This window comes from Pelodiscus sinensis, chromosome 16, assembly GCF_052426305.1.
Source record: "Pelodiscus sinensis isolate ZL-2025 chromosome 16, ASM5242630v1, whole genome shotgun sequence".
Taxonomy (NCBI): domain Eukaryota; kingdom Metazoa; phylum Chordata; order Testudines; family Trionychidae; genus Pelodiscus; species Pelodiscus sinensis.
Window position 1 is genome coordinate 17,500,043 of NC_143067.1, and position 26,945 is coordinate 17,526,987.

The following is a 26,945-nucleotide window of genomic DNA, read 5'->3' on the forward strand; positions in this document are numbered from 1 at the left end:
TAAGAGTGTGCACACATTTATTCTCTTACAATGTTTAATTTTAAAGATAGTGCCTGGCCTGGCCCCAAGTTAACAAGACAGAAGTATTGACTTTTCATTGATTTACTTGTCTAAGAAGAAGCCGGGTACAACAGAGGTAGAATTAGCATCTGCTTTTCATTTCCTTATTGGGAGGAGGCATGCAGAACATTTTTCTATGTACGTAAGGATATCTCTCTTATTCCCCTGCGAGACACTCCTCAATTCTCTTCCAGAAGCTGCCTTATTTCTTCCACCTTGGTAAGATACTTTTCCCCACCTCCATGTGATGAGTTTAGCTGGCACCATTGCAGTAAACAGACTAGCACCATATGCCCTGAGGCAGCTTTGGCATCATCAGTAGCTTTGTTCTCTGTGCCTTTGGAACCCTCGAGAGTTGGCTATTGGGCTTAGGGATTCTACCCTGTGGGGGAAACTGCCATTATGGAGTGTCATTGCCCTTAACTCGTATCCATGCAATAGGAACCAACATTTTAGCGCTTAAGGCAGTGTTTCCCAACCAGAGTTCCGCAGACCATCGTCAGGGGTTCTGCAAGAAATCATGGAATAAATAAATTAAAAAAAATATTCTTACAATGTAAGCTGACATACTGTGTATATATAGAAGCCCAATGTCTGTGACTCTGAAACACTCGCTGTTCCCTCTGGGGGGCGCTGTTGCCTCCCGCCATGGTGCTCGGCTGACTTCTGCACCGCTCAGCCAGGCCGCCACGTGGGAGCATGCAATACAAGCGGCTGTTTGGGGTCCCCCGCGGCAGCCTGGCTGAGCAGCGCAGAAGTTAGCTGAGCGCCACGGCGGGAGGCAAAGGAGGGCGGGGCGGTGACCTGCGACGTGACAACAGCTCCAGGCCCCGCTCTGCCCCCGACCGTGAACAGACCCTAGCCAGGGAGAGGGCGGGGGAACGAGGTGGAGGACAACTGGGAGGCTGCAGGATCAGTTCTGGGGTGAAGGGAAATGGTGGGGGAGGGGAGAGGAGAGAGAGAGAGCCCTGAAAATCCCGTTTTATGACGGGCTAATTGGCTAGTATATATATAAAACAGCTCTTTACAAATACATTTTCTTGACAATAATTTAGCAGTAATTGAATTGCTCTTCCCGCTGTCAACTTTTTCTGGCCTAGCAAACGTTTTCATAGGTAGGGGTTCCTCGGGATATGAAAAAATATTTGAGGGGTTCCTCCATAGGAAAGGTTGGGAATCACTGGCTTAAGGCAACATAAAATCCTCTCCTCGCTCCAGCATCCCTAGAAGGTTATAATCACCATGGCTAGGACTGGTGAGCCGTGCTGTCCAGTGGCACTCCACAGCTGAACTGTCAATACACATGGCTTATGACAGGTGTGTCTGGGAAGAGAGTTCTGAAACGTATCTTTCGCTTTCCCTTGTGACTGTAAATCCAACAACCCATCTGTCTGTTTCTATCAGCAGCTTTTGGCCCTCTGGCCTTGAGGGGTGCTATCTCCAGGCCAGTAGAATATGTGACCTCGAGGAGAAGGAAAAAGAAGAGGATGAGAGGAGGACATGATTTGTGAGCTCCTACAAGCCATTGCTGCCTCAGACCAACACCATGGAGAAGAAGAGAACAAGAAAGAGTGTCCCAGAATCCTAGTTGGAAATTTAGCAGCATGTAGTAGATCTTTTCAGGCAGCAAATTCAAATGCTGCAGTCAGCAAGGAAAACTAGAGCTTTACATGCTCTGATCTGTGGGAACCACTGCAGGTGAGTGTCACCACAGTGGACAGTGTTTATTTCCTTAAATGGATATACATGTTTACTTCCTTTTATTTTTTTAAACTTTCACCCCGTTATGTTAAAAATGTGTCTAACAGGGGCTATGCAATTTTTGCACATTGATTTTTCTGGAGGGTTGGTTGACTTTTTTTTTTTCCTTCCCCCCCACCCCCGAGCCTGCCACTCAAGGTGGATTTTGGGGAGAATCAAATAGCTCTGTTAGTTCACAACCAATACGGCAGAATGCATTGTGATAGGCAAAGCAGTCAGTATTTGTAAATGCACGTCAAGCACCATGGAATTCATAGCTGCAGAGAAACACCCAATCCCAGTCAGAAATGTACAGCAAACACTACGGCTACGTCTACACTGGCATCCCTTCCGGAAAAGGGATGCTAATGTAGCACGTTGGAATAGGCAAATCCGTGGGGGATTTAAATATCCCCCGCGGCATTTGCATTAACATGGCTGCCGCTTTTTTCTGGTTTGGGGAAAAGCCGGAGAAAAGCGCCAGTCTAGACGTTATTCTCCAGAAAATAAAGCCTTTTCCGGAGGATTTCTTATTCCTTCCTTTCAAGTAGGAATAAGAAATCCTCCGGAAAAGGCTTTATTTTCTGGAGAATAACATCTAGACTGGCGCTTTTCTCCCGCTTTTCCCCAAGCCGGAAAAAAGCGGCAGCCATGTTAATGCAAATGCCGCCAGGGATATTTAAATCCCCCGCAGATTTGCCTATTCCAAAGTCTACATTAGCATCCCTTTTCCGGAAAGGGGTGCCAATGTAGACACAGCCTACAAGATTCCTAGGAGCTTCCAAAGCTCCAGGCCCAGAGGACACCACTATGGATGACAGTTAATAGGCTCTTCCCAAGCTTCTTTCAACTGTCTGTTTCCATATTGGGCGCTTGATACTGGCTGTTCAAAGTCAGCCAACGGCTGCTCCATCTCTGCCCTCCACCTTGATGGCCGCTTTACCCCCTTGGCCTCATGGATATTGTACAAGAGGCAGATACAAGCATTGGGATATTTTTCTCACGGAGATCCAAGCTAGTGAACCGACACAGCCAATGTCCCTTCAGGCTTTCAAAAGCACATTCACCTGCCATTCTGCCCCTGCTCAGCTGGTGATTGAATCTTTCCTTGGTGCTGTCCAGGTAGCCAGTGTCAGGCCTGTTGCCAGGTGGAGGGTAAAGGGGGCAATTGCTCTGGAACCTGGTGATTCCAAGGGGCCAGGGTTCGAGCTGCTGCTGCAGTAGCAGTGATGGGGGCTAGCGCCCTGGGCCCTTTAAATCGGTGCCAGAGCACGAGGCCACATGGTCTGGGAAGCACTAAGGGCTGGGGAGGAGGCACGCCACGCTCTGGGCAGTGCTGAGGGCCGGTGGCCCTTAACCCCACCCCTTCCAGGAGCCCAGAGCGGCCCCTCCCCCGACATTGGCCAGGAGCCCACATAGGCTCTTGGCTTTGCTGGCCAGTGTATTGCTTCATCAGCCTGGGAAAGGCTGGGTCTTCTAGAATCATTTCTGGAATTTCAGTATCACCAGGGATAAGTCATTGGTCAGGACAGACTGTCCCGTATCTTCTTAAAGACACGAGTGTCATGCATTTTCCCTGACTAGCACTGATGTGGAGGGGGGACTTAACGGGGGCAGTTTCTCTGAGGCCAGGTAATTTAAAAAGGCCCAGGGCTCTGGGCCCTTTAAATATTGCCAGAGCCTCAGTGCTGTCCAAGCAGCACTGAGGGCTGAGTGGGAGAGGTACAGCATGGTCTGGGTGGCAATCAGGGCTGGCTGCCCATAGCCCTGTCCCTTCTGGGGTCTTGGTGATGAGCCCTCCTCCTCTCCCCTCCACACACACATTGCCCAGGGCCCAGAGGTGTCTGTCATCACCCCTGATTCTGTGGCAAAGTGGGCTGGTACCAAAATAGAGATGCATGCTGTCATAGTGGTAGCTCGGTATGACCAGGCCTAGCTAACAGAGTTAATTCTCTGACCAGCACTGCTGTGAATTCTCTAGTGGAGCCGCTCTAAACAGCCAAGAGGAAGTGTCATGGCTCCTTCCCCACTCTGGCATGATAAATGCAGAAGTGGGGGCCAGCAAGTGTACCCCAAAGCCTTATCTACCAGGCTTTGGTATAAAACTTCCCCCAAGATCTTAAAAACCTAGATCTTGGGAATAAAACTTCCGCTGCCACCACCCAAATGTTGCTAAAGAAACCAGGGGAAAGATCATTTGGGAAATCTTCCCCCTAAAACAAAAATCAGGGCACACCATTAACCACTTCCAGGTTAATAAAAGAAAAGAAAGAACTTTTATTATTACAACAATATTCTGGTTGCAAGTATAATGACTAGAGAGGAAGGTAACAAAATATACTCATGGAGAAACTCCATGGGCCTAGAACTTAGTTACAAAGAAAAGCCAAAACATCTTTTAAGCAGTGCCAGATCTCAGATCCCATACCCAATCCATAACACAATAAAACCTAACGAAACTACCTAAACTTTACCCTACTTACAGAAAATGAAGAATGGTGTCTTGGAAAGAGAGAGAGACATGCTTGTCCCTCTCTGTAGCTGCAGAGAACTCTCAGAGAGACAAAAGGGAGAAAAAAAAAACCCAAATTCCTTTGTCCCAGTTTGAAAAGTCCCACCTACATTCCTATTGGTCACTCCACCTGGCTAGGTGTAGTTAACCCCTTAATCCCCAGGCTGCTGGCTAACCCTCATAATCATGACAGGAAGCTCCCCAGTTGAGTTAATCCACCCCCTGTGAGCAATGGCAGCTAAGTCGGGAAAGAAGATCTCAGGCTGACATAGCGCTGTCCATCTGAGTGCCCAACTCAGTGTAACTTATGCCTCTCGGGTGACTTATTCACACCCCGCGTGACGTAGGTTATACCCAGAGGTGAGAGTAAAGGGGTGCACCCCGGTGCGCTGCTCCAGCAAGAGCTGGTTGCCCTCTCGCAGGAGCTGGTGGGGGCACTCCATTGAGAGTGCGCTCTCCCAGCTGGGCTCCTGGAGCTCCTGCTGCAGGCTGGCACTGGGAACTCGGCGCATGCAGCCAGGTGAGGCAGGCAGGTTAAAGGAGCCTGCTGGGGACACACTGTAGGGAAGGGTGCGTGCTCCTAGCTGGGCTATTGCTGCATCTGTGCCTGTTCTGCTGCCTCTCTCAGTGGACACCAGGCAGCACATGTGGCATGCACTGTTACCAACAGACCAGATGCTCTGGCCTGCCACTCAGAGGAAGGGAGTGGCAGGCCAGAGGGTTGCTCACCCACCTGCCCATTTCCTTGCTGCAGTGCCCTCTCAGCCAATCCTCAACTCCCTTGTGGCAGCAAACAGGAGCCTCAAGGCAACGACTCATCCCCCAGCCAGGTATGGTACCCTGAGCCCAGCACAGTCTCCGAACCCCCTACCCTGACTTCTGCTACACCCCCAGCCTCCTGCCCTAACTCCTGCACCTCCCACACATTCCCCCAGCTCCCTGCCCTGGCTCCTACACCTCCCCCAATCTCCTGCCCTGACTCCTGCATCCCCTCCCACACATACCCTCGACCCCCTGCCCTGGCTCTTAAACCCTTAGCCCCCTGCCCTAACTCCAGCATCTCCGGCACATCCTCAGTCCCCTGCCCTGACTCCTGCATCCCCTCTCACTCCAACTCCCTAACCTAAGCCCCTCACACACCCCAACCCTGACTTCTGCACATCCTCAAATCCCCACCCCCCAACCTAACTCCTGCAGCTCCCACATTCCAATCCTCTACCCTGAGCCCCCCGCACTCCGCCCACACTTAAATTTCTTCCAGGTCCTGTCATATTGCAATGCTCTCATCCCTTCCCTGAGCTTCCCCAAGGGTGGCAGGTTGTGATTGGACAGTACCTGTAAGAAATTTAAGTTACTTTCACCCCATACCAATGTAAGTGGTAGTGTAGACAGCCTGAACTTTAACCAATAGACAATGCTTCATCGTAATTACCTAATGTATGTGAGGCACTTGGTAGATGAAAACTGGTATATTAGTGTATAAAATATGACAACTACATTTTAAAGGTGAAACTAGATGTGCTAATTATAATTAGACAAATTCCACCATTTTTTCCCCATGTTTTCACTGAAGTTTGGAACTCTTCAAAGTTTTCTGACCATCTCTCATGTTAAACATGTTGGGATGGATTTATTTGTCCTTTGCACATTTGATTTATTAACACTGTATGGCTACGTCTATGCTGCCAGTTTTTCGGAAGAAAATATGCTAATGAGGGACTCGTTTGCATGAGTCACGATCTCATTTGCATATTTTCTGCTGATCTGTTTTTGTGCTAGAGGTTTTTGCACAAAAACAAGCAGTGTGGACGTTTTCTTTTTGTGCAAAAACCCTTTTTTGCGCGAGATCGGTGTAGTTCCATTTTTGAGGCATAAGGATCTTGCATAAAAAGGATTTTTTGAACCAAAAGGAAAACGTCCACACTGCTTGTTTTTGCGTAAAAACCCCTAGCACAAAAACGGAGTTTTTATGCAAAAAAAAAGGGTTTTTGCACAAAAAGAAAACGTCTACACTACTTGTTTTTGTGCAAAAACCCATAGCACAAAAACGGATCGGCAGAAAAATATGCAAATGAGATCGCAACTCATGCAAATGAGTCCCTTTAGCATATTTTCTGCCGCAAAAACTGGCAATGTAGCTGTAGCCTATGAGATGTCCCCTGGATCGATCTGCATATCACATAGGCCTCTCCCTCATTCCTAACTCCCTCTGGGTTCCCAGTTTGTGAGATTATATTTCATGCTCCATTCAAATGCACCTTTGAACTGTTCACTTCTCCTTTTCTGTAATGTAATGAGCTCACATAAAAGAAGGCAGCTGATGAGGAGTACAAAAAGGAAAGAAGAGAGAGGGCTGTGGCTTTGGAGATGTACACTTCACGTTTGTGGTTAACATTTCCCATGCTGCTGAAAGGTGAACATAAGGTCAATGATCATGTTGCTTCTGTAGTTTTTGCTAACATGTCTAAGTGACACTGGTAACTGGGCCTGCCGTGCGTTATGTAAAAACTGTAGGGATGGGAGGGCACAAGGAGTTGTCCAAGCCAGTATTTCCCAAACAGGATTGCAGGATGGTTCTAAAAGGGTCCCTAACCCTGTACAGAGCCTGGAGGCAATTGGATGCTGAGGAGAGGTTGGATGCAGAGTGAGCCACCCCCTCCTCCTGACTGAGGGTACAAGTTTTCTCAGTAAAAAATATACGGAGAGACTCATTTGCATGAGTCACAATCTCATTTGCATATGTCCTGCAAATCCGTTTTTTCGCTAGGAGTTTTTGAGCAAAAACAAGCAGTGTGGATGTTTTCTTTTTGTGCAAAGACCCCTTTTCCCATAAGAATCCTTATGCCCCCCAAAAAGGAGGTATACCGATGTTGTGGAAAAAAGGGTTTTTGCACAAAGAAAACGTTCACACTGCTTGTTTTTGATCAAAAACCGATTGGCAGGAAATATGCAAATAGTGCAAATATGCAGATAGTGACTCATGCAAATGAGTCCCTCGTTAGAATATTTTGGGCCGAGAAAACTCTTAGTGTAGACGTAGCCTGGTTCGTGGAGTCAGAACACCACTCAGGTTTGGTCTCTCATTCCATTGGGGCACAGGGGAGAGCTAAGCCAAACCTGGGTTGGTCACCACACCCAAAGTGGGGAACCAGGCCCAGTCTGCAGGGCCGTAGCCACTGATGTGACAGACCGTGGGGCAGGCTTGGCTTTCACATGGAGACAGTTTTCTACCCAGCCCTGAAGCCCCCCTCCACACACTAGTTTTAGAAAACTGTCTCCATGTGAAAGCCCAGGTGTATAATGTACAAAACATCCCCAGGCAACTCCATGTCCATTTAGCTTACTATAATATCTCTGGGGGGGATCTTGGAGCAAGGAGCTAAGCTGTTTGGAATTGACTTCAGTGTTAGGTGTTAGCCAGCTTCGGCACTTTTGAAAAACTTGGTGGGTGCCTATCTGCATCTTTAGGTGCCTAAGGGCAGCGCTCTTTCCTGTGTGTTATGCTGCTTTGGAGCACAGTGTTCCCCCATAGCACTACACAAAGCACTGAACATAATCCGTGGAACAATTTAGAGAGAGAATGTTTTGTTTGTAGCATTTCCTTTCCAGGGCAGGAAATGACAACTCCGCATTCTGTAACCCAGGCTTAGGGGCTGAAATGATAGCTTTCCAACTGCTTCTCATTGCTGGAGAAGAGGAGTAACAGGTTAAAAATACAGTGTCATAGAATCCATCATCACACGATGCTGTGAGCACCCCAGTATTACTGGGCTGCTCCCTGGCTTTGGCAGGGCCTGACTCTGATCTTACACCAGTAGGAATCAGGGAAAAGCTATGCTCCTGTCAGCAGAGTTATGTTGATGTCAAATTTGGCTAAGAAATGTCAGGATCAGGCCCAGGGACTTCTGTTTTCCCAACAGTGGTTGTTGCTTCAGTTCTCTTTTCCTGGCACGGGTTGCTTCAGCTCATCTGCTTGCTCTCTCGCTTGCTTCTTGATCAATAGACAGAAGTGCATCTCAATCTTTTTAACGGCAGTCCTTCCAATCTTAGCAAAGCTACATCATGGCTACTGATAGGCCGTTTATAAGCTGTACGAACATTAGACCAAGTGACATGGTTACACCAGGATATTGGCAATTGTGTGTCTCAGGCAAGGCAAATAACTCTCCTTCCCCACCCTAGCTTCCTATATAGCCAGGCTTCACATCTCCACTTCGTGCTCTGTCTCTGCTGTCAGCACCCTCGCTCTGCTCTTTCTGTTCTGCCTCGGAGACACTCGTGTCTCTCCGCCCACCCTGCACTGAAGTTAGGCAGTGATGGCTCTTTGGGGTGGGAGAAGCCAATATAACTTGCGAGTCACAGAACATTAGACAACTGTTAACTTCACTGCCAGACGCTGAACTCAGTGTCCAAGGGAGCTATGCCTTTGACCAGGGGTGGCCCGTGAGCCTAGGCGAGCTAGGCAGCTACCTAGGGCGCTGCTGGCCTTGGTGCCCTGTGATGACGTCACTGCCATTGATGGCCGTGTAGGTAGGGACGCCAATTGCGTCACCCCGCCTAGGGCGCCAGCTCCTGCAGCCGGCCGCGGGCCGCTCCTGCCTTTGACTACACTATTGCAGGTTCCTCCTTTCACCTCTTAGTGCCCAAGCTCATAGGTTGTGCAGATGGTTTCGGTTATACGGGTCCACCACAGTGTTTCCTGTAGGCTGTGTGCTTGTGCGGCCACTCAGGAGAGATTCCCACACCTCCCAGCTGATTAGCAGAATGCCCACAGCTAGGTTTTGTTTCTATCAGTGGGGCACATTCCCACATGCCTCAGTGCACATAAAAAATTATTCCACACATGAATGGAAAAATCCTCACATGGCTGGAAAAGATTAGAGGGTCTGATTTTCCGTAAATGAAGGTGCCAAATAAATCAGAAGTACAGTGCTGCCAAACACAAGGAAAATGTGTGTCTTGACTTGAGCTCATTGCACTTGGAGCTCTGTGTCCTTTCACTGCAAACACTTCCACTGATTGGTAGAAGCTGGGAGGTTGTACTGAAAGCTGTTTGAGACAGAGACCATATCGACCCCTGTGTTTGTCCACACAGTGCAGGGCCTTTGCGTGCTACCTTAATATAAATATTTTAAAATAATGAAAAGTTTGGTGGTTCCTGAGCAGTAGGGTGAGCAGCTAGAAAATGTGAAAAATCAGGATGGGATGGGGGGGGGGGGTGCGTGGTTATAACTAATAGGTGCCTACATAAGCCCCGAATATTTGGACTATCCCTATAAAATCAGGGTATCTGGTCACCATACCAGTCTCTTTCTGGACACTACTACCACAGGCCAGCACTCAAGCATGGCTGAAGATCATGTTTCTTTTTCTTAAAGTTGTGAGGGAGAGGAAGCTGTCACTAGCAGGAAAATGCTACATAAGTCTTACCGATAGCCAGGCTACTGTGTGTTGTTTGTGCTAGAATTTTTCTTGTCTCCATTCCTATGTGAATATTGTAATCTGTGGATGTGAGTGTCTCTTCACCTTCTTTGTTAATCTGGTACACACTTACTTTCTTAGGGTATGTCTATACTACCCTCCTAGTTCGAACTAGGAGGGTAATGTAGGCATACCGCACTTGCAAATGAAGCCCGGGATTTGAATTTCCTGGGCTTCATTTGCATAAGCGGGGAGCCGCCATTTTTAAAACCCCGCTGGTTCGAACCCCGTGCAGCGCGGCTACACGGGGCACGAACTAGGTAGTTTGAACTAGGCTTCCTAGTTCGAACTACCGTTACTCCTCATTTTACGAGGAGTAACAGTTAATTGGAACTAAGGACTTAGTTCGAATTACCGTTTCACTGCCGCGTGTTGCTGCGGGCAGTTACTTTGGACTAGTGGAATTTAAAAATGGCGACCAGACGGGAACATGCAAATAAAGCCTGGGATATTTAAATCCCGGGCTTCATTTGCAACTTCGAATGCCTACATTAGCCTCCCTCGTTCGAACTAGGGGGCTAGTGTAGACATACCCTTAGGGTGTGTCTATACAGCAAAGTTATTTCGGAATAATGGATGTTATTCTGAAATAACTATGTGAGCGTCTACACAGCAATTCCATTATTTTGAAATTATTTAAAAATAACGGACAACTTACTCTAACTTCTGTAAACCTCATTCTACAAAGAATAACACATATTCCGAAATAGCTATTTTGAAATAAGGTTAGTGTATATGCTCCACTTCTGCTATTTCGAAATAGCCCCTCACCAGCCCATTCTAAGTTATTCCTCCTCGGGCCCTATATCGAGATAGCACGTCTACATTAGAGAAACCTGCCTTGGACTAATTTTGAGGCTTCCCTGAAGTGTAGATGTGCTATTTTGGAATAAGCGACTTCAGAATAACTACTGTATTCTGGAATAGCTTATTCCAAAATAACTGTTGTGGTGTTGATGTAGCCTTATAGTTTTTTATTTTCTTTAGTAACCTATGTATTACTCTTTTGAAAGATTACTGAGAAACAATCTCTTGGGATTTTGGTGGCTGCCTCTCAGAATCACGTAAATGTTGAATGTGTTACATAATTAACTGGCCATCGAGGATAAAATTTCTCAGTACATTTTGCCATAAAATTGCCCAGTAGGTTACTTCTCTAGCTGTATGTTCTGAATGCACTAGAAGTGTTTCCTCAACTTGGAGTGGTGGGTGAGGGGCCTGAGAGAGAGCAGTAAGGAGGTAAGGAAAATTGTAGGATACTGGGTAAGAAGTGTTTCTTCCTGCAAAATTGCTACTTAAAGATTTGTCTCATGGTTTACAGTTGCTTACCGGGCACAAAAACATTAACCTGGTCATGTCTCAGCCCTGATTCCAGCAACATGGTTTTGTAACATGGGTTTTTTAAAACTGTTGGACATGGTTTTGTAACATGGTGTCTAATAAATGTTCATATTTTTTTAATTATAATTGTCTGTAATTTAAATGAGCACAAACGTTGCAATGGGTTTTCTAGCGGAAAACCGCATGTAGCAATAGCTGTCTGGCAGAAAAGGGACTGACCTTGGAGCACAGACTCATACACTGAAGTGCTATGAAATACCATGCTGTTAACCATTCTGAGCGAAGAGCTACATAGAGTGCCTTGAGCAAGAAAGGGGTAAAAAATACATAAGGTCGCAGTCATGTGTCTTTCCCATGCAAAACATTGCATTATAAAAATAGTAAGGGGAAAGGGTGATGCTTATTGGTTTACTGGTTAACCATTCACATTCTAGTGGGTAGGCAAAGTCAATGAATACAAATAGACAAAGAGTGTACCAGCCCTAAATTTCTTCCCCATCTCTCCCCTTCTATGTGCTGATTGTTTTCAACTGCCATAGATTTCAATGGGAGCTGAAGACACTGAGAAACTTGAAGAATTAGGCCTCTATATTTAACTCAGAAAAGGGTAGTCACGACCTACCATCAGGACCCTCCAGATGTAGAGCGCACACTTTCTTCTGGACTTTAATTTTCTATTATCTGGATCACATAACTGTTAGGATTTCTGTTTCGGTTAGCAGGTGCACTGCACATACTACCCAAATGCATTAGATGAAACAATAAACAGAGGCTGCACCTTGGCAAAATCTCTAGCTGCACCTTCCTCAATACACATGCAGATGACGGAAATTTCAACTTCCTTCTATATTTTCTGAGAGGTATTGCAGAAGATTAACCCCTAAGTGAGACTTTGCTTGTAATTTATGGAGAATACCACCTTGAAATTTCCTATCTGGAAGGAAGATACAGATTCCTGTTAATGCTGCTGCATCTTTCCTTGACTTTTTGGATGATGGATCTGGGGTTGTCTTTTGCATGATACTTGATAACAACATGTAACACCTTTAAAAGTGTGTCTATTTCATAAATGCCTTATCTAAACATGACAGCTATTTCTAGAAAAGCTGTTTGTCTGAAAACCAGCAATGACTCATAAGTTATTACAACTTACACAGATGGTTTCATATGGGCCCGAGAGGCTCCCTCAAAAATCAGACTCACTGTTCAATGTAATGTCTTCTTCTGTTTCAAAATATGGCCTGGTCTGTGCTGTGCAGGAGTGATGCTTTGCTTCTGGCATATGCATTCCACAGAGCAGTGGTTCCCAACTGCTGGTCCACGGACAGGTGGCGGGCCACCAACCCCTGCTTGATGGCCACGGCACACTGCCATGCCATGCCCCCAGCTGCTAACACCCCCTGCCCGCTGCGGGTTCCCCATGCAGCAGCAGAGTGAGTGGCGTGACTGGCAACCGGGTGTGCTCCTAGTGGGGCATCCACACCGTGACCCCGGTTCTAGCTCCAGCGGGCCACTCTGTGGCCTAGCTGGCAGGGCAGCTGCAGCTGCAGCGCTCGGCTGCGGCCAAGTGCCACATGGAGCCCAGCTGCCACGGTGCTCACCAAGGGCCCAGCTGCAGCAGTGGGCTCCAGGCAACGCTTGGCCCCAGCTGAACACCATGGCAGCTGGACTCCAAGTGTCACTTGCCACCAGCCGAGCACTGCAGCTACACTCAGCAGGGGCCCGGCTGCCATGACGCTCAGCTGGGGCCAAGTGACACGTGAAGCCTGGCTGCTACAGTGCTCATTAGGGGCCTGGCGCTCTGCAGGCTCCGTGCAGCTCTCCAGCCACACAGGGAAGTGCTGTGCGCTCAGCTGGCGGCTGGGAGGCAGTGGTAGGGCTAGGTGGGGGCAGGGGCAGGCACAGAGGCTCTGAGGGAGTAGCTAGTGCTGGGGGTGAGGGGCTCTAAGAGGCAGGAGGAGACTGACACTGAGGGGCACTGTGACATCCAGGATGGGGAGCTGGCAGGGCTGGCACTGGGGACAGGGCTAATATTGGGACCTGGGGGGATTGGGTGCATTGGGGCTCTGGAAACAGGAGGCTGCCACTGAGGTGTTTGGAGCTGGCACTAGGGAACTCTGAAGGTGAGAGGCTGGCACTGAGGGGGTTTGGGTGCAGAGGACCCTGGGGTCAGTGGCTGGTGCTGGAGCGTAGTGGAAGGGGGAGCAGTTTGAGGGGTTAGGGCAGGCTCTGGGGGCCGGGGCTTTTTATACCGCGGACCGGCAAAGCTATTCACAAACTTTTGGGAGGCCAGTAACATTTTATTTGCATGTTTGAGTATTCGTTTGCATAATGAATATGTAAATATGAAAATAAAACATTGCCCGTCTGCCAAAAGTTTGTGAATGGGTTTGCTGGTTTCCGGTATAAAAAGGGTTGGGAACCACTGCCATGGAAGACAGATTCTTGTTCACAAAAATAACCCTCAGCTATTACGATGTAAGGAGACAGGAGAGGCCTTGCCCACCTTTTGCTCAAAATAAAATCAAGGTTTTACAAGGAAATGGCTCCCTCTTTTATAGCATTCTCCATGTAGAAGCTAACCTCAAAAGGTAACCAAGAAGACACAATAGGATAGTTTATCATGAACTACATCATCTGTGGTGATTTCCTCACTATAACCGAAAGAATGCAGTAGAATGTCTTCTGCAAGTCCCCATGCTGGGCCCTAAAGAGATTTTAGGTTGAACTCTTGGACCCACTGGAATCAAGTGTAAAACTTCCATTGAGTTGATTGGGGACCAGGATTTCACCCTCTGTTGCTATGCTGGCACAGACTCCCCTCTGATGTTAATCTGTCGACTCAATTAATTTTCCTGCCATACCGCTTGTAGAGTACCATCACCCAGCCTCTCACAGCTGCAGGGAGAATTAATAGGTGAGACTAGCTGAGGAGAATTCAGGAAGAAGACAGGGGATCTACTTTCATTATCGTGCTGTGGTATTATCAGGAACTATCTGAGGGAAAAAAGGGTCTCTCTCTCTCTGGGCATTGCCAGGAGACGGTTTTAAAAAAAAAGTGACTGCTCCTTCATCAAGTCTAAACATGTCTTGTCAGCTTAACCTCTGCTTTAAAAGTGCCAACACGCAGGTGAGCCAGACTGTCTAGCCATGCATTTGTTCCTTGAGGCCTAGGGGCCTGGGCATGAGCTGCCACCTCATCTGCCAGACACACAATCTCACAGGAGGGAGGGAAGAGGGGGATGCCACTGCAGACAGTTTGTGAGGTGATTCTTAATTCTACATTCATAGTCTGATTCATCCTTTGGAGTCACTGGAAAGACTCCCCTCTCACTCCTTGCTGGCTTCAGTAGCCATTAATTCAAGCCTCTGGTGCCTAGATACCATAGTAATGGACACACTAGAAATGAGCAAAGGATAGAAAAGGGATTAGACCAATCCATACTAGAGTAAAACTCTTTGAGCATCCTTCCTTAAGTGATGACAAGGATGGCAAACGGATACATAGGCGCGTCCTGATTTATACACTAAATACCCAGGAAATGATCATAGCTGTTTGTTACCAGTGACAGTTGCTCTCCTGTGCATATGGCAAGTATCTTTTGCTTCACACCTCAGCTCAGGAAACACTGTGGTTTGCTCAACAGAGATGCAGAAAGCAGCAAGTGGTATCACAAGTCACACTGGGTTGCCTCTCTCATGACTCCTCTGCCATTTGCTAAGTCTGTCTCCTCCAAAGCAAAGGGCTGTGCTGGAATCTGGGGAACAAGGTTGCTGTGAACAACAGAGGTGAAAGTGGGTTGGTACGGGCCCGTGCAGCAGACCAGTAAGAAATGAGACCAGTACCGGCCTGGAAACAGCCAACACCAGGGCAGAAATGGTGGGGGGTAAAAAGAGAAGTTGCCCCACGGCCTGGTAATTTAAAAGGGCCCAGCAGGCTCCCAGCCACTGCCACCACTACCACGGCAGCAGCCCTTTAAATCACCACCGGAGCCCCAAATGGTGCACACCATGCAGCCTTGAAGGGCTGGTTAGGGGAGGCAGGCCCAAAACCAGAGGCCTTGGCTTTCTGAGATCCTGGAGCCTGGCCCCCGCACTGGGAAGAGTTCTAAATTATTTCCAGGTTCACAGAAGTCTGATATTAGAGGAAATGCTAAGAAATCTGAATGGAATCCTATCTGCTGCATACTTTACTCAGAGCGAGAAAGGCCTATAATGAGGTAAATGTCTAGTTAAACTATCTTCTGCTTTTATTGGTGATGGAGACAGATAAAGTGAGCACTATAAATGAATTAGTTTAGACACTCATTAATTATATTCTGGTGGTGACTGCCCATTGGTTCTTAATCCTCTGCATCATACACAAGGTGCCTGTAACATGCAAGTGGTGAACCACAACTTTGTGAAAAAGTGTTGAAAACTTAACTCTGGCAGACTAGCAGCCGGCTGAAGTAAGCTTCCTTTCAGTTACTGGGAAATCAGGTGAAACAGATGACTGCAGCAATATGTGTAGTGGGGAGACTAGCTAAGGGTATGTCTACACTACCACCCTAGTTCGAATTAGGGTGGTAATGTAGGCAACCGGAGTTGCAAATGAAGCCCGGGATTTGAATTTCCCAGGCTTCATTTGCATCTTGCCGGGCGCCGCCATTTTTAAATGTCTGCTAGTGCGGACTCCGTGCCACGCGGCTACACACGGCATGGACTAGGTAGTTCGGACTAGTTCACGAGGAGTAACGGTAGTTCGGAATAGGAAGCCTAGTCCGAACTACCTAGTCCGTGCCGCGTGTAGCTCGCGGCACGGAGTCCGCACTAGCGGACATTTAAAAATGGTGGCGCCTGGCAAGATGCAAATGGAGCCCGGGAAATTCAAATCCCGGGCTTCATTTGCAACTCCGGTTGCCTACATTACCACCCTAGTTCGAACTAGGGTGGTAGTGTAGACATACCCTAAGACTTGTAAGCTGAGTGCTTTTGCAGCTACTCAGGAAAGATTCAAATCCCACCCCACTGATTAGCAAAGTGCCCATTTTTAGGGTTTTTTTGTTTCCATTGGTGGTGCACATGCACATGCCTCAGTGCATATACAATTATTCTGCACATAAATGCAAAAGATTAGAGGGAATACTGCTTGGGCCTATGTGTTGCTTGGCCAGGTATTGGGGCTTGCTAGCTGATATAACCATTTGGTTTCTCAGCTGCTAATGTTAAAGTTACAAATTTCTTACCTGATTACTTTATTTCTGGGAAAACTATAGAAACAGTTTCTCAGAACCAGACCTTCAGGCTCTGTGGTATGTCTACACTGCCATAAAAGAAGCATGGCACCAAGTCTCAGAGCTCAGGTTCACTGTCCGGGGCTATAAATAGCCAGGCAGATGTTCGGCTTGAATTGGAGTCTGGGGCCAAGACCCTTTACCCTCATGGGGTTTCCAAGCCAGGGTCCTGCCCCAAGCCTGAACATCTGAAATGCTCTTTTTAGCCCTGCTGCCCAAGCCCCACACAAGCCCAGGACATTTGACTCAGGCTCTGAGACTCAGTGCCACACGGCTTTCTGTGGCAGTGTCAATACGGCCAAGATCTCTTCCAATGGTGCTTTCCCACTTAACCAAAAAAAGGCTCTTTCTGCATTCATCTGCTTCGCTAGGAGTCCTGTGAGACTGAGATCAGGTGATTGTCCTGTAAATAAATGTCTCAGAGGGGTAGACATGTTAGTCTGTAACTTAAAAAAAAATTAGTAGCCCTGTAGCACCTTAGAGACTAACAATATATATATAAAAGTTTCAGGGGGTAGCCGAGTTAGTCTGTAACAGAAAAAACTTAAAAAACAATAGATAGTTTAGTAGCACTTTAAAGACTAACAAAATATATAGCTGGTATCATGAGCTTTCATGGGCACAGCCCATTTCTTCAGATGACTGGAGTATTGGAAGTCCAGAACCAAGAATAAATAAGGGAGGGGGAGGCAATAAGGAAAAAATTGCAATGAGGATGGGGGGAAGACAGTGGATAAATAAGATTCAGTGGAATAGCCGAATATATATATATAATATATACACACATAAACTAGTTATCGTGGGCAAAACCCACTTCCTCACCCAGGGCCAGCCTTAGGATTTTGTTTTGTATGCCGTACACAGCATAGGAACTGTAAACCCTGTGAAAGAACATTAAATCCATTCACTTTTCCAAACCAAAAGCTTCCTAGGGGCATGTTTTGCATGGAGTAGAAAAGGGTTAAGGGACTATCAGAGGGATAGTCCCTTGTGCCTCTTGTGTTAGTGAGTTTAAGGTTTTATTTATGTTTATTTATATTTTATTTATGTTACATTTATTTTTGAGGATTCTTGCCAACTTGATTGTAACCAGGGGGCTGCTTCTGCTCTCATCCCAGCATTTTGCCTCAATGCAGCGGTGAGTGGGAGAAGAGAATCAGGGCCAATGTCTTCAGTTATTTTTTTGGTAAAATTTCCAACATCTGTATTGCAAAGTAAGAGCCCAGTCCTGCAGCCTATTAAGTGAGACTCTTTGCATGAGTAATTATTACTCATGCAAGGGTTACAAAACCAGACCCTCTGGGCATTCATCCTGCTTCCACTGAAATGAGTAGGAATTTTGCCTTTGAGTTTACAGGGATCAGACTCAACCTAACAGGCATAATGCTATTAATAAAGATCAGTCTGCCAAGACTACCTAGAAAAGAGGATGATGATGGGAGTAGAGGGGAATAACAACCACAAACAACAAAAAACCTCTGTGTCATTGCTTATTTCAGGCTGAGTTGCAGTCAAATGAATTGGCTGCTCCACACCTGGTTTTACTGAATGCAGAGGGAATCACTGGCCTCACATTCACATCTGGCTTCGAGTACCAGCAACTGCACTTCTCCAGCTCCTGTACCAAACTCTAGCTGATCAGAGTGTTGACCAAGAGAACATTACAAGAAGTCATTCTTCCTCTCCACTTGGTGCTGATTAAGCCTCAGCTGGAGTACTGAGCCCAGTTCTGGACACCACATTTCAGGATAAATGTGGACAGGTTGGAGAAGATCCAGAAAAGAGCAACAAAAATGATTCAAGGTCTAGAAAACATGACGTATATGGGAAGACTAAAAGAATTGGGTTTGTTTAGTATGGAAAAGAAGACAGAGGCAAGACATACTAACAGCATTTAAGTACCTAAAAGATTGTTTCAAGGAGGAGGGAGAAAAACGATTCTCTTTAAACTCTGATGATAGGACAAGAAGCAATGAGCTTCAACTGCAGCAAGGGAGGTTTAAGCTGGGCATTAGGAAAAACTTCCTGTCAGAGTGGTTAAGCACTGGAATAAATTGCCTAGGGAGGTTGTGGAATCTCCATCATTGGAGATTTTAAAGAGCAGGTTAGGCAAACACCAGTCAGGGATGGTCTAGAGATGGTGCTTAGTCCTGCCTTTTGAGGTTCCTTCTAGTTCTATGATTCTGTGATCTTCCCAGTATACAACTGGCTGGCCAGAAGCTGACACCAAAGTTCTGATGTTATCTTCAAGGTGAAACCTGCAACGAATTTTTGTTCCAAATGCAGAATTTAAAGTTACTTTTACAATGAAAATGTCTCCTAAAGAGAGTGGGAGCAGGTTCTGACCCAAAATGTATTAAAGTCCCAGGAAAAGATTTCTATTGACTTCAGTGGGCTCTGGTTCAGATCTCAGTTGAAGATAACACTTAATCAGCTAATAAAGGATGTTACAAGCCAGAGCAGTGGTTGCTAAATACAGAAACGCCATTAAGTTGAAATTTTTTCAACTGCAAGAACTTACTTTAAAAGTCGTGTCAAGCATTGTACTTAGTATTCCTTCATGGTTTCACCACTGATGCCCTGTACTTTATAAGGCTACAGCTACACTGCAGAGTTTTTGCGCAAAAACTCGCAGTGTATCCACACTACAAGAGCGTTTTTGTACCAAAAAAAAGTATAATAGATCGTCAGAAGACAGGACTTTTTGTGCAAGAGTTATTCCTCTTTCTATGAGGAATAAGCCTTTTTGCACAAGAGCTCTTGTGCAAAAAGGCATGTGTGGATGGACAACAGGGGTTTCTTGCGCAAGAAACTCCTATCGGAAAAAGCACAGGAGCTCTGATGGCCATTCATAGAATGGCCATCAGAGCTTTCTTGCGCAAGGAGTGTCCATGGCAGTGTGGACGCTCTCGTGCTCAAAAGCACATGGCAGTGTGGATCCGCTCTTGCGCAAGAAGCCTGCAGTGTAGACGTAGCCTAAAATGAAGATGATTGACACTGATGATGAAGACGATTATTTGCCTGTTATAAGGGGAAAGACGTGCACACACACAAAGCAAGGGAAGCTGGTCAACAAGGGAAAACACTGAAACTGATTATACACAGTGTGCTGTTGAAAGCCCAAGTAAACCAACACTCTGCTCTTTTCTTTTTCCTTTTTCCTTTTTTTCTCTCTCTGTTGTGTGGTTCTGTGTGCTCTATATTACTCTTGCTGGAAGGTTGCATTTGTTTTATCTAATTTCTCTGTATGCTGTGAAACATAACACAGAGAATTCTAGTCATTCTTATGTGTTCCATGCAAACAATAGTTCATTTAAAAAAAAAAAGAAGTCAAACACATCGAGACCTTTTCCGCTGACAACATCCCTTTAAGGTTGTGTCCTGTGAAGGTGCCCATGGTGTGGGCATTGCATGCAACTCCAGGCAGGGCTGGCCCAATCATAGAGGTGAACTAGGTTAGTGTTTCTCAACCTTTTTTTTTTTTATAAAGTACCCCTTTAAAAAAAAATTATAAGTACCCCCAGTATCTACAGTTTTCAGACACACACAATTTTTTCCTACCATTGCAGCATATTTGTTTAAACAACTTAATTATAGCTGGGCAGGCAATGAAATTTTTGGGTGTAAAAAGTACAAAAATAATAAAGTGCTGCAAAACTTCAAAAAAAATTCAGTTTTCTCCAAATTTCGGTTGTGTTGATGTACCCCCCTGACTTCTCTCGAGTGCCCCTGAGGGTATCGTACCACTGGTTGAGAAACACTGAACTAGGTAGACACCTAGAGCACGATGCTTTAAGGGTCAACAATATAGACAAAAGGATTTTTTGCTCTGTTTAAAAATCTTAATATGTTATCGCTTATAAACAAAACATCAAATATTGTACTTGTAGAACAGTCCATCATTGCCATGTTGAGTTATATGATTTATTTCCATGAGCGTCCCTGGCTACACTCTGCCCTCAGAACACCTGCTGTAGGCATTCTGGGGCGGGAGTGTTGCTGTCCCCAGTGCCCACCCTCCCAGTGCTCCAGGGCTGGGGAGGCTGGGGCAATGCCACATGCCCTCTGCCCTCCCTGGGGCTGGGAAGGCTGAGGCGAGCGCATGCCTGCCTGCTGTACCCATGGTTGGAAGGGATAGCATGCGCACAGCGCGCTGCCCTGCCTCCCCATAAGGGAGGGGAAGAGGCGGGGCCTCAGAAGAAGGGGAGGTGGGGCTAGGCACTTGCCTCCCCAAGCCATGCCTTGACCAACCGCCCATGTTTATTTCACATTGTGGCGCACAGCTGTGTATGTAAATACAGTTAAAATGTGTCATGGCAGAGCTTTAAAAGAGTGCTGCCTCAGGCTAGGTCTGGCAGTTCAGTCATTCTCAATAGCCCAGTGTTGGCCAGTCACACAGCTGCTCACTGCTTAGTGAAGGCCTGTCAGTGACCTGCAACAACTGTTCTGCTGGGGAGGCTGGGGCAATGCCAGGATCCTGAAGAGGCCATGCCCATGAGGAATTTGTATTGTGTTGGAGTGGAAACATTTGGTAAGAGGCTTTAACAAGACTGTAAAAGAAGAATCACGAGTATTTGTAAGATTAAGCTTGTGTATTTATTGTAGCCTATTACTATTACAGGACAAGTAATGGCCTGCAAAAGGCTTACAACTCAAATCAGGCTTCATTCAATAGAAAGAAATTAAGATTTTTCATGGTGTCCCAAAAATCAGTTCCTTTGTAAGGAATACTTGAAAAGCAACTTTTTATAACGCTGACCAAAACCAACATGGACAACTCAAAGTGGTTATTGTCTCAGCTACCAGGTAGTTTACCTTATGTATCATTGTGTTAGGATTAATGAAAAGTAGAAAAAAATCATTAAAAATATTTATTTGTATTTTTACTTTGTTCATTTTGAATGCCGAGTAAACAAGGGTAAAATTTCATTCTAGACTGCTCATTTTTTCTCTGTCTTGAATGGGGGGAGGGAGTTCATAGGGCTCCAAAAAACCTTGGGCCAACCCTGCTCCCTGGAGTTACCTATTGCTACCAGAAGGTGGTGAGCAGCTCGTGTTAGAGGTGCTGAGTGCCTTCAGCTCTCAGTAAAACCACTTGGGCCAGATCCTCACTGGTGTAATCTGGCACAGCTCTGCTGAAGCCAATAGAGCTACTCTCACTGATGAGAAGTAAGGACCTGGTGCAACTGACTTCAGCAACAGGAGGGGGCTTTCCGCTGGCAGCAGCCAGTGCTCTGCTCTGTCTGGATAGGGATGCCAGATATCTTCACAAAAAATCCCGAACATGGCAGGGGAAATAATTGGTTGAGCAAAAAAAAAAAAAGAGGGGGAGGGGACTAAAAAAAGGTTGCTGCGCCTTTAAATTCCCCCACTTCTGGTTTGTTTTTTTTTACCAGACAGAAGACGAGATTACCGGACTGTCTGGGCAAAAACTGGACACCTGGCAACCCTATGTCTGGAGTGTCGTTGCACCACATACCCCAGGCAGCCTTCAGAGCTGCCCGGAATGTGCTGAGTGGTACTCCAGCAGCAATTTCAAGGTCCCCTAGTTCTGGCTGCCGCTGCTGCTGTAGCAGTGGCCGGGAGCTCCAGGCCCTGATGAACCACAGTTGCCCCCTTTCCCTCCTTCTATCGACAGGCCTGAATGGAAAGGACAAATTGGTGCTACAATATAAGGGTCGTCCAGGGCAGGGACCTTGCTTGCTCATTTAATTGGATGATTTGGAGACTCCATATTTCCTGACCTGAACAACTAATGTGTGTGTACAGGGAGCCCCCTCCTTTCACTCCCTTTCTTCTATGGGGCTCATGGGGAGTGAGTTTTGAAGGGGGCTGTCTCAGAAAAGGCTAGGCACGCTGGAAATAAAGTACTAAGAGGGAACTCCTTTTCCTTCAGACACTCAACACTAGCTAGAACTTGTATTACATGACGAGTTACGGTGCACAATGGGAGACCTGCTGCAGGGCCGTGAACTTTGTAATGAGAGCTGGATGAGTCACTGAATTCTGGCAAACAACTTTGTTTAGATCATGATGCTGTTTGCCTTTGCAGACAGTAATTCTGGCCTGCTATGCTCTGGATGAGTCTCTGCCTGGGCTGAGAAAGGTTCCCCGCAGAAGGCACTTTATGGATTCATGATGACTAAATCAAGAATGATAAAATCTGGTGGAGCAAGTGGTGGGGTCAGATCCAACTCAGGTATAAAACAATTCAAGTAAATGGACTTACATTATGGATGGATGGGACCCACAACTAATAGGGTTGCCAGGTGTCCGGTTTTGAAATGGACAGTCCAATATTTGAGCTTTCTGTTCGGGAAACAAATTGAGAAAATATAAATGTCCGGTATTTTCTAAATACAATGTACTGTTATGTAGATTGTGATGTAATGTCAAGTGTGTCTGGTATTTTTGTTGAAACCATCTGGCAACCCTATCTGCTAGCTGTTAAGTGTTTACCTAATTGCAAGAGCAGGAAAGTCAATTTATAATAACGTACTTACAGGCTACAGAAGTTTAAACTTTGTATAGCGCCTTGAAGAGGAAAAGAATATGGCAGCGTAAATGTTACATAGTCTCATGACACCAAAATAATAATTTTTTTAAAAAAAGGTTTAAATGAACATTTACATGGGGCTGAGTTTCTTGATGCTAGGTGGACTAGAATCTGGAGACTTGCAAATATGGTTTCTTTGCCTCAATATCTGTCATTTACAAATTAATATTTTGTTCCCTCACCCTTCTTTTCCCTAACCCCCACAATGGATGATGAATTTTAATTTGTTTTTGCTTTGACAAAATGTATCTTAAAAAACAGTTGTTCTCAGATTCACTGCAGCTGTCTATGAGAGCAAGATTGGGAGCTCACCTCTGTGTTGCTGTTCTGGTGTAGCTAAATTCCTGTCTGTTCCCTAACTGCTGATTTTGGACTGCATAGCATAAACAAAAAAACATCCTGGAACACGGGTGACCTCTAACTGGGCTTGACAATGGAGTTGACACAGACCCCGGCACACTCTGATATTAAAAAGATAAAGGACTCTGGACAGAATTTTGATACTGTCAGGTGGTTGACAGAACAGAGTGAAATACACCTTTCTGTGTGGTAGAACATCAAACGCTCAGTTTTCTGTAAAGCAAAGCTGAACACACAGGCTTGCAAATCACTTTGGGAGGTGCTGGTTGCTAAACTTTGAATGAGGGCCGGTCTCATCCTGTCTTGTCTTCCATGCAGTGTCCCTTGAAGAATGATCATTTGATCAAAATGAACAACACCTCTGTCTTCTCCTGTTGCTCAAGTTCAAACCTACACAGCCAATGACAACTTTTTTTTTAGCACTGAAACTCAAACTCTGACCACGGGCTCACGTGTTCTCTCGTGGGATAAGTTGCAATAAAGGAAGCAAAAGCTGACTTTATCAGTAGTAGTAGCAGCAGCGGCAGCCTCTGATCAAACAGTTACACAAAAACTATAATTTCCCCTATATAATCCCAAGGGGAGATGTTGTTTCATGGCTTGCTAGAAAGGTTCTGTGCCCTTTCACATATGGTAATGTATGGCCTGTCACTTGTGACAGATTAATGATTTCTTGAATGAACAAACACGAACAAAATGCATTGGAGACATACAGTAGGGAGGGAGGATTTGCCATACCAGAGCAGGTTGTTCATTGCTCATCCCTATAACCCAATATGCTGCCTGCAGAGCTCCATAACTGACCCTTTATACTGTATCTTTATCAGCAGAGATTCTTTGATTGTTTTGGGTGATTTTTGCAGTGGTGGAAGAGAGAAAAAGCCCTTTTGAAACAATTCCACCCCCCTCGTGAAGAATCCAAAACTCTGGATGCAACTACCATATTATGACATCCTCCTCATTTCTTCTAACATGTAGCCTTTTAATTAAAAAAAGACAGCAAGTGGAGGCTCTGGGCTTCTGAGGCCAAATTCTTGCTGGCATAAACTCCAGGCTACAGTGCAGTGGGGGATTTTATCTCCACATGAATCTTCTCAGTCCTTGTGAAAATCTGGAGTTTTCCTCAAAGGACGTGCATGCAGATGAATGACGCTGGCAGGAACAGATACCAGGCTTGCCCTGACTGTGTGCCGTGGTTCTGATTTTCTGTGAGCATCCTTCAGTTTCATTAGAAAGTTTCTCTGTGACTCATGAGTGAAACGAATAGCGTGTGCCAGCATATTTCACCATTCTTCTGTCAGCATTAAATGGGCCCATCATTTTCAGTGACTTTTCTTTGCTCTCAGCTATGTCTACCACTGCAATTAAACACCTGCAGCTGGACTGTGCCAACTGACTCTGTCTTGTGGAGCTCAGGTTAATGGACTGTTTAATGGAGGTGCAGACATTTGGGCTGGGGCTCCAGCCTGAACTCTGAGACCTTCCCCACTGGCAGGGTCCTAGAGCCCAAGCTCCAGCCTGATCCCAAATGTTTCCACAGCACTTAAATAGCCTGAGTCACCTGTCATGGACCAGCTGCGTGTGTTTAATTGCAGCGTAGATATGACCAAGGTTCTTAAAGGAAACCCTCCACCAGTTTGTGTTTTCTGTCTTTGCTAGACTTGCCAGATGCTTTCACCAAAAATCCCGAACATGGCAGGAAAAAAACTTGACCAAACTTGTTGAACAAAAAAAATCAAAACAGGAGACGAAAAACATCCAGTATTTCTGTTTTTGTTTTTTTTTTTTGTTTTTTTTTACTGGACAGGGGACAGAAATAATGAACTGTCCAGGCAAAAAAGGGACACCTGGCAGTCTTTGCTTTAAGCATGTTCCACCCTAGTCCCTGTGTAACAGGAGAGGTGGGAAGTGCAGCTTGTGCCCCCAGAACATGGCATTTTTCAAGAGAAACTCCTTTTCACCCCTCCTCTCCAAGGGTATGTCTACACTACCCCGCTAGTTCGAACTAGCGGGGTAATGTATGCATACCGCACTTGCTAATGAAGCCCGGGATTTGAATTTCCCGGGCTTCATTAGCATAAGCGGGGAGCCGCCATTTTTAAATCCCCGCTGCTTCGAACCCCGTGCAGCGCGGCTACACGGGGCTCGAACTAGGTAGTTCGGACTAGGGTGCCTATTCCGAACTACCGGTACACCTTGTTTCACGAGGAGTAACGGTAGTTCGGAATAGGAACCTAGTCCGAACTACCTAGTTCGAGCCCCGTGTAGCCGCGCTGCACGGGGTTCGAAGCAGAGGGGATTTAAAAATGGCGGCTCCCCGCTTATGCTAATGAAGCCCGGGAAATTCAAATCCCGGGCTTCATTAGCAAGTGCGGTATGCATACATTACCCTCCTAGTTCGAACTAGGAGGGTAGTGTAGACATACCCCAAGTTGGCAGCTTTAAAATGGTTTCATTCTGAGTATTGCATGGGCACTTATGCCTCAAAGATCTGGATGAGGGATTGTTATCGACTCCTTTTGCCTGGCATTTGTACACACCAATTAGGGAACAGGCATGCCTCCTGCCAACAGTTAGAACTGATTCTGAAATACTTAGGTCATTCTAGGATTCAGTGTCTTTGCAATCGTGAGCTTGGCAACGGACAAACTTTTCGTTTGCATGTTGGATGTTTTATGGTTTCAGTCTTCTTAGATTTTTTTTGGATCTGTTAGAGCCAAGTCTAATTACAGTGGTAACAGGAAGGATCCAGCCAACGTCATGATCCTGTTGTGCTAGACACTGCACAGACTTAGAGCCCACGTGAGCTTGCTAGCTAACCAGACAAGACAGACAAGGGTTGAGAAAGGGAAACAGCATAGAAGCAGGAAGAACCATGTGATGGTTGCAGATGTCATGCTTTTGTTGTTGTTGGCTTGGTTCTTTTCTGTTTATTTGAGAAAAGTTTTGCTGGGAAGGAATTAGCGATACACACAAAAAAAGAGTGGGACAAGGAAGGGAAGAAAGGAATAAGACATGAACAGGATGGGGAAGGCAGATGTGAAGTGAGGCTGAAGTTAAGGGACTGGGAATAAGGACATGAGAGGGAGGTGGAGCAAACACGAGCAGAGAAGGGACACAGCTATTTTGTAATGTGTATATCTGTGACCACATTTTCACAGCCAAATCCCATGATTTTGTGTAGAGGCTGAGTACTATGGGCTTGTTAGAGAGCTTATCCCTTCACCCTCCCACTTCTCCGGTCTTTCTCACATGAACAGTGCAGAGATGCAAACAATTCGTTGTTTATCAGGGTTCGCTTCCAGCCAGGACAAACTGCAGTTTCCTTTCCTTTTTCCTTTGGTTTTCCCCAGTTTTCAACCACTCACTCCCTGTTAGTCCCTAATATACAAAGGAATATGTTCAGGCATAATTTAATCAATCATTCTACTGAAATTAAACTAACCAATCCTTACATATTGTGACATGATTATCTAACCAATTACACCTGGCCACCTTCATTGGTTTACACCTTGCAAAATTAATTATACAGAAGACAAAGACAATCAAAGACCCAGACAGAACCATACAGATAAACAATAGAGAGATGAGGAGTGGGTCCTTGCCAGACAGAAAGTGA

At 46.0% G+C, this 26,945-nt stretch overlaps 1 long non-coding RNA gene across 5 annotated transcripts in view; it reads left to right on the forward strand.

Annotated features, from left to right (window-relative positions):
- LOC142818728 (uncharacterized) overlaps window positions 1-26,945 on the forward strand; it is a 123,063-nt gene that overhangs the window by 83,893 nt on the left and 12,225 nt on the right. For 2 of the 5 annotated variants that reach the window (XR_016346951.1, XR_016346949.1), the window contains one exon: window positions 1,465-2,257. This is a non-coding gene — a long non-coding RNA (uncharacterized LOC142818728). Of the gene's footprint in view, window positions 1-1,464; window positions 2,258-17,909; window positions 25,296-26,945 lie in introns of those variants that run through there. The other 3 variants (XR_016346950.1, XR_012896350.2, XR_012896349.2) reach the window with 2 other exon arrangements.